General features: G+C 43.9%; 1 long non-coding RNA gene across 2 annotated transcripts; it reads left to right on the top strand.

Annotated features, from left to right (window-relative positions):
* The first annotated feature begins 3,252 nt into the window (after positions 1 to 3,252).
* On the top strand, positions 3,253 to 6,456 carry LOC127035755 (uncharacterized). 2 transcript variants are annotated; one of them, XR_007769920.1, is made up of 3 exons: positions 3,253 to 3,374; positions 3,473 to 3,521; positions 6,394 to 6,456. It is a non-coding gene; the product is annotated as an uncharacterized LOC127035755 (long non-coding RNA). The 2 variants fall into 2 exon arrangements; XR_007769921.1 differs by lacking the exon at positions 6,394 to 6,456 and adding an exon at positions 3,601 to 3,724.
* Positions 6,457 to 8,299: the final 1,843 nt, after the last annotated feature.

Genomic DNA, 8,299 nt, shown 5'->3' with positions numbered 1-8,299 from the left:
AAATACCTGGAGGTGGTTTGCACCTTTTGGATGACCTGTGTCATATCTGCCACGATGGGGGCCATGGGTATACTTCCTTTGTTGATTCTTCTATAATCAATGGTTAGTCTCCAGGATTGCCTGTCTGCCTTCATGACTGGCCAGACAGGGGAGTTAAAAGGGGAGTTAGTTTGTCTAATTACTCCCTGCTCTTCCAGGTCCTGAATAATTTGGACGAGCTGTGTCTCTGCTTCCCTGGGATACCGATATTGCTTCTGTGGGGACACCAGTTCACCTACAATTTTAACACAAGTGTTAATTCTACCACAATCTGTTTTCTTCTGTGTCCGGACCGTGGGGAATTTAGAACGCCACTTCTCCTGCTGCTCTGCTGTGAGCACAGCAATGAGTTTATCACTTCTGTTACTGACAAACTTATCACGGCTTGCTGTAGGGAGATAAGGGGGAAGGGTTTCCAGTCTCCGTAGAGCGCTTCTGGGGAGATCAATAATAATGTTATTTTTGAACAACCAGTCTGTGCCCAGGATCACGGCATCTGTCATATGTTTTGTCTGAATCAGATTGCCAGCGGTGTGGAATCCTTGTACAGAGAATGGTACCTGCACCCATTCTTGTCCGGTGCTGGGTTTTCCCTGAAAGTTTTTCCCTGGGTTTTTCTTGTCTCCTCTCTTGGTTTTCACACCTCAACTGCTAGAACAGGGCCTCATCCTCCCTGATTGAACTGACCTCGTTATCTCTAGCTTGCTTGCTAGCACACATATATATACCTGCCCCTGGATATTTCCATTACATGCATCTGAGGAAGTGGGTATTCACCCACGAAAGCTCATGCTCCAAAACGTCTGTTAGTCTATAAGGTGCCACAGGATTCTTTGCTGCTTTCCCTGAAAGGAGTGTAATATCATATTTTGCCCTTTTGTTCCTGCTAGAGGAGTGGTTTTAATTAGAGAGACGGAAGCTCCAGTATCAATTAGAGCCATCATAGGAGCTTGATTTCCCTGCTGGACGTAGATATAGGGTCTTCCTCCTGGATCCCAGGTTAATTCTCCTATAAACCTCCACTGTTGGGCTCCTATGCCAAGTGGGGGTTCCGCGTCCAGGGGGGTTCCCTTGGAGTATTCCTGACAATCTAAAGGAGCGCTTGGGGTGGTTACCCCTGATACGCCTCCTCGCTGGTCCTGCAGTCTAAGAATCTCTGTTATAATATCGGCCAAAGGGGCCTTATCCCATTTTTGTCTATCTCCTCCCATCTGTAATAATGTTGTACCAATTATATTAGACCAGTAAAAAACAGCAGGATCTTATTAAAGGGGACAAGACAAAGATGCCACATTTATTATGATAACAATTTATGACTAATAACTAATATCTTAATTCTTATACACACACAAAATGAAGTGAGTGTTTTAAAATGGGGTTTGAACAGAAGTTACAGTATAGGCAAGTGTACTGAATGGTGAACAGAAGTTACATTAATAAAGTGAAACAATTTCATTTATCAGTTCTACATTGTCCCCCTTTTGACCCTTCAATCCAGGGGCATTGAATGGGTCACACTTTATGTAATTATTTTAAGGCAGAACCAACATAACAGTTAGCATTACTAATAGGACAATGAGGGGATGAAAAATTATGTTTAGAACTGCTGACCAGGTGGGCTGCTTCTACAACACTTTGCCCCTTGATTTATGACCATTACAGTAGTTGTTGACATTGTAGGGCAAGGTGATCTGTTGCAAACAAACCAAATAATTATAACTAGGTGAATATAACTAAACCTATTACAATTGTCTAAACACCAGATATAACCTACACATAAATGAAAACAATTATAGTTATAATAATTGGGAATACAATAAAACCATTACAGTCATTGGGTACATTGACAAATAAAATGAGGACCAAGTCTGATGCAGCAATAGCCATCAAACAATAAAAGTTACTGAAGTTAGGACCTTTTTAAGCTCACACAGCAAATAAGATTTTGTAGGAGGACCACAGTTGTTATGCAAGGTTAAGCTGATTTGGACTTAAACTAATATTTTGTTGCTAAAATGTTGCAGAATCCCCTATTTTTAACAGTTGTTCTCAAGAAGTTTCTGGGAACCTGAAAGATGGGGCCCTACAATTATGGGCCAAGGTTTTACAAATGATGGGGGCCCAAGAACTACCCTTAGGGCTTGGGGGAGTAGAACCAGCGTGCATAGAGGAAAGTGTGGAATTAACAATATAAGCAAATGTAACTGACAATACAAATGTATCAATAACAAAAATTAACAGCAAAATGACTATTAGATAACCTAACAAAAATAAACCTGATGCACTGGGGACCAAAGTTTTTTGGACACAAGTGATGATTGCTAAGTTGGATGAACTTGGGGGAAGTAGAGAAAGGAAAAGACATTTGTTCTGTCTAGTGTAGTATTTCTTTTTTTTTCTTTTTTTTTTCTGGACTCAATGCTAGCACAGGACACCACTAGAGACAGACACAGAACTTGCAACACAGAACACTGAACACAGACTTTGTCGCGACACTATAACCATGGTATTTTATAACTCTTCAGCTGGTACCAGCTCTCCTGATGTTCTGGTTCAGAGCCTGAAAAATAGACGCTTAGAAACAAATTAGCACAGTGCTCCCACATGGCAGACCCTGCTCAGTCTTTGCCACAGTGTGTTTGGTACTTGGGGCTGCACAAATGCTAATTAAGTGGTGCATTTTTTTGAGTTTAAATTTTTTATTTTAAAATCGCCAGCCACTTTGCCATGGCCTGGAGGTTTGAGGCAGAAGCAGGCACTGTTGTTACTGTTGCAATGGCATTTTGGCCCTGGGAGGAGGAATCTACCCAAATATCCCCCTTCCCACTCTCCAGAGGGGTCCCAAAAGTCTGCCCCTTCTGGGGTCTCAAATGTTCCTCTTTTTTTCTTTTTTCTTTTAGTTGGAATAGTTTCTCTTTTAGAGATTTTTTTTTCTTTTTACAGGCTGTTAGGTTGAGGTAGCTGTCATTACAAGCCTCCCACAGCAGCCAGATCCCTGCAGCGTCTCTTTTTGTTGCATTTGCGGGTTTACATATGAGGATATATTGGGCCAACCTAACCTCTAGATCCGAAATGGTGCAGGTATCTGCAAGGGCTTTTTCAGTCTAAGGACTGTGCCCATATCTCTGCAGGATTTGTTTAGAAGGCATTGTCTCTTTAAAAAAAGTTGAGGTAGAAGCTACTTTTGACTCCGTTCCTTCCTCTAGGACTGTTTTCCCTTGCCTTTTCTTAAACATTTTTAATTTTGTTCAGCAAGCAGCACTGCTGGCCCCTGGGACCCTCTTGCTGCCCCTGATTTTTCTTTCTTTTCCTGCTACCTATCCGGAGGCCAGCAGGTTTTGTTAACAATTCTATGTTTTCTGCTACCTATCCGGAGGCTAGCAGGTTTTGTTAACAATTTTATGTTTTCTGCTACCTCTTCGGAGGCCAGCAGGTTTTGTTAACAATTTTAAGTTTTCTACTACCTCTTCGGAGGCCAGCAGGTTTTGTTAACAATTTTAAGAGCTCTTTATTTTCCTGCTACTACACGGGGGGCAGCAGGTTTTGGTTAACCAAGAATAGAACCGTGCTCTGTAGAGCTGGTTGTGTGCACACAGATTGGTTTACAATAAGTGAGGCAAAAATACCAATAATCCCCATTTCGCTATTCTCCACCAAAATGTTGTACCAATTATATTAGACCAGTAAAAACCAGCAGGATCTTATTAAAGGGGACAAGACAAAGATGCCACATTTATTATGATAACAATTTATGACTAATAACTAATATCTTAATTCTTATACAAACACATTATACCTATTACCTATACACACACATTATACCTAATACCTATATACACACACACACAAACATTCTCACACACACACACACACACACATTCATCAGGTGTTCTGCAGCTGCTGCATAGTTACCAGTCCTGAAGATAGCTTAAGTTCATGGCTTGATTTTGCAGCTTGGGTTTGTAGCTTGTGGCAGCTAACTGGCCAGGAAAGCTGGATCTCTGTTGGGCAGGCACTGATGTCCTTCCATGTTGGCAGCAGAATGTTACCCAGAGTCTCTCATCTCACCCTTCTTTTTTATAGGCTTTTAGTTTGGATTCAAAGTCTATAGGTCTTGCTGTGTCACGCTGCCTCTGGATTTAGATTGATCACCCATCAATTGCTGGCATGACTTTCAGCCTTGGACCTGGCTTTGATCTTCCTTCTGTTGTTCTATTGTCCTTTTCTTTTTAGGGTGGATGCTTCTTACTTTGTTTAGGGCTGTTGTCTAGGTCTTCAGCCGTTGGTATTTGAACTTTATCTCATCAGGCCAGGCAGGGGCTGGAGGTTGATTCCATCATTCATACAAACCTCATTCACACGTCTAAACTAAACTAATAAGATTACAGCAGGGCTTGCAAAAATGAAGCTTGGAGGAAGCTTTTACAAAATGGAGTGAGTGTTTTAAAATGGGGTTTGAACAGAAGTTACAGTATAGGCAAATGTACTGAATGGTGAACAGAAGTTACATTAATAAAGTGAAACAGTTTCATTTATCAGTTCTACAATAATAGCCTCCATGCCATGCAGCGCACATCAGCGACGGGTTTTTCCGGCTGTTTACTGCCTTTGGCTGACTGAGATCTTTGAAGGTCTGGGTACAGCCGACCCCTAGACTGGTTATTCCCCCTTCCCCTGAACCTGACTTTTGAGTGCCCTCCGTGGGATCCTGCAAATCCCTTTGTTCCACTTTCACATGAATAGGGGACTGTTGGCTCCATTGCCGCCACGTACGCCACCCTTTCCTTTTTAATATTGGGCTTTGGTCCGATGTGGGTAGTTATGTGTTGTACCATCCCTTTTAATTCTCTTACGGTGGCAGGGTGCCCGTCCTGCCAAACAGCAAGCTTGCCTGAATAATAGGGAAGTAGTGAGGCAGCGCAATCCCTGAGAGATGGTACGGAGAAGGGGATTAAATCTAAATCTGTATAAGCGGGTATGGTTACTAAACCAGCCATAATCTGCATTAGGGCCCACCGGGTGAGATTTTTCAGGATCTTCGTTAGTGTCCTGAGTAGAAGCCACGGCGTGGGCAATAAAATTTCTCCTGCCTACCTGTTCCCCAAAGGTGGCCATTAGGGCCAGCTCACTATCATCAGTGCCAATTCTTATGCGGTCCAGGGCTGCTCGTATTTCTGGTGCCACACATATGCCCATGAGGCGATACATTTCCTGAGTGGTGAGTGCTTCTCTTCCTGCCAACAGGATGGCATTGATACACCCTCGGGAAAAGGTTTCTCTATTTAGTGTTCCCAAATGGTCAGCCATTGCTTTTAAGTCTGAGGCTGATGCTGGAACGGTGGTGACCTGTTGATTCCCCCCACTGTCTATTGGGGTGGTCACAGAGTGCCATTCTATGGCTGCCACCGGAGCCACAAGACACTCTTGTGGGTCATGCCAGATATCTCTCTCTCCAATTTCCCAGGGGTCCCAAATATCTGTCTCCCAATCCGATTGTATTTTACATGTGGTTGGGTTCCATTCTCCTGATGTGACAGCCGCTATTTGGTGGGTCACAAAACTTAATTTGTGTTTCAACTGCTTAATAATAGAATCACAGAGGGTATGGCTTCCCGGGGCTTTGCCTTGTTCTAATGTTAATTTCTTAACCATATCTTGTAGGACCTGGTTTTCTTTGATCAAAGCCTGATTTTCTTTCTCTAATTCTGTGAAGGCTGTCATTTGGTCCGTCAGGAATCTTTCTTTACTTTTACTTTCCTGTAACACTTGTTTTATTATTTCCATTTGGTTGTGAGAATTTGTTGCCATCACTTTCCAATTTTCTACCCCTTTTTCTAATTGGGATATTTTTTCTTTTAGAAATATTTTCTCCTCTTTACAGGCTGTTAGGCGGAGGTAGCTGTCATTACATGCCTCCCATAGCAGCCAGATTCCTGCAGCATCTCTTTTTGCCGCAGTTAGGGGTTTGCATATGAGGATATATTGGGCCAATCTATCCTCTAGATCTGAAATGGTGCAGATATCTGCAAGGGCTTGTTCAATCCAAGGACTGTGCCCATATCTTTGAAGGATTTGTTTAAAAGGAGCTATCTCTTTAATAAAAGGTGGCTCCATTTAGCTATTTTTGACTCCATTCCTCCGTCTGAGACTGTTTTCCCTTGCCTTTTCTTAAACATTTTTAGTTTTGTTTAGCGAGCAGCACTGGCTGGTTCCTGGGACCCTCTTGCTGCCCCTGATTTTTCTTTCTTTTCCTGCTACCTATCCAGAGGCCAGCAGGTTTGTTAACAATTTTATGAGTTCTTTATTTTCCTGCTACCTATCCGGAGGCCAGCAGGTCTGGTTAACCAAGAATAGAACCGTGCTCTGTAGAGCCGGTTGTATGCACACAGATTGGTTTACAATAAGTGAGGCAAAAATATCAATAATCCCCCTTTCGCTATTCACCAAAATGTTATACCAATTATATTAGACCAATAAAAACTAGCAGGATCTTATTAAGGGGGACAAGACATTTGTCACATTTATTGTAAATACCATAATAAAACAAAAGATAGCAGTAAACAATGTTGTTTGGCTATTTATTCCTATGACTACTTATTTCTATTACTACTTATTTCTTATACCCATATGTATGTGTGTGTGTGTGTGTGTGTGTGTGTGTGTCCTCCTCAAACTCGGGTCCTCTACCAGAGGCATGGGAGTTTGAGGGTTCTGCGCAGTATCTTAGCTGTTCCTAGCACTGCGCTCTTCTGGACAGAGAGCTCTGATGTTGTTCCTGGGATCTGTTGGAGCCACTCACCCAGCTTAGGAGTCACAGCCCCGAGTGCTCCTACCACCACTGGGACCACTTTGGCCTTCTTTCCACATCCTCTCTAGTTCCTCTTTCAGGCCCTGGTACTTTTCTCATATTCCTTCTTCCTGATGTTGCTGTCACTTGGCACTGCTATATCTATCACCATCGCTGTCTTCTGGTCCTTATCTATTACCACGATATCTGGTTGATTGGCCAGTACCTGCTTGTCCGTCTGGATCTGGAAGTCCCACAGAATCTTAGCCCTGCTATTCTCCACAACCTTCTGTGAAATCTCCCATCTGGTCTTGGGAGGATCTAGCCCATACGCTGTGCAGATGTTCCTGTACACAATGCCAGACACTTTGGTTGTGCTGTTCACAGTGTATGCTGTTCCTGCCTGCATCTTACATCCTGCCACTATGTGTTGAACTGTCTCTGAGGCCTCTCTGCACAGTCTGCACCTTGGGTCCTCTCTAATGTGGTAGACCCCTGCTTCAATGGATCTGGTGCTCAGTGCCTGTTCCTGTGCTGCTATGATCAGTGCCTCAGTGCTGTCTTTTATCCAGCCCTTTCCAGCCACTGGTAGGATTTCCCAATGTCAGCCACCTCAGCTATCTGTTGATGGTATATCCCATGCAAGATCTTGTCTTGCCATGGCACTTCTTCTGCTTGGTCTTCCTCCCATGTCTGCTGCTGCCTCAGGCATTCTCTCAGCAGCTCATCTTTAGGGGCCTCTTACTGATGTATGCCTGGATGCTTCGGGTTTCGTCCAGGACAGTGGCTTTGACGCTCACCAAGCACCGCCCGCCTTCTTTCCGGCTGGTATACAGTCTCTGGGTGTTGGACTTGGGGTGGAAACCTCCGTGCATTGTGAGGAGCTTCCAGGTCTTCACATTGGCAGCCTCCATGTCCTCCTTTGGCCAGCTCACTATACCGGCAGGGTATCTGATAACCGGCAGGGCGTATCTGTTAATGGCGTGGATCTTGTTTTTCCCACTGCACTGGCTCTTCAGGACCTGTCTTATCCTTTGATGATATTTGGATATTGCTGTCTTCCTTGCCTCCTCATCGTGGTTTCCATGTGACTGTGGGATGCCAAGGTACTTGTAGCTGGTCTGTATGTCTGCTATGTGGCCCGCTGGGAGCTCCACCCCATCAGTCTTGACTACCTTCCCTCTCTTCACTACCATCCGGCCACACTTCTCCAGTCCAAATGACATCCCGATATCCTCACTGTAAATCCGCGTCAGGTGGATTAGCGAGTTGATGTCTCGTTCATTCTTAGCATACAGCTTGATGTCATCCACGTAGAGGAGGTGGCTGATGGTAGTTCCACTCTTAAACCCATACCCGTAACCAGTCCTTGTAATTATCTGGCTGAGGGGGTTTAAGCCTATGCAGAACAGCAGTGGAGACAGTGCATCACCTTGGTATATGCCGCACTTGATGGCCACTTGTGCAAGCTGC

Source organism: Gopherus flavomarginatus, chromosome 16 (assembly GCF_025201925.1).
Source record: "Gopherus flavomarginatus isolate rGopFla2 chromosome 16, rGopFla2.mat.asm, whole genome shotgun sequence".
NCBI lineage: Eukaryota > Metazoa > Chordata > Testudines > Testudinidae > Gopherus > Gopherus flavomarginatus.
Note: the sequence above shows the minus strand (reverse complement) of the source record. Positions and strands in the feature narration are given on the sequence as shown.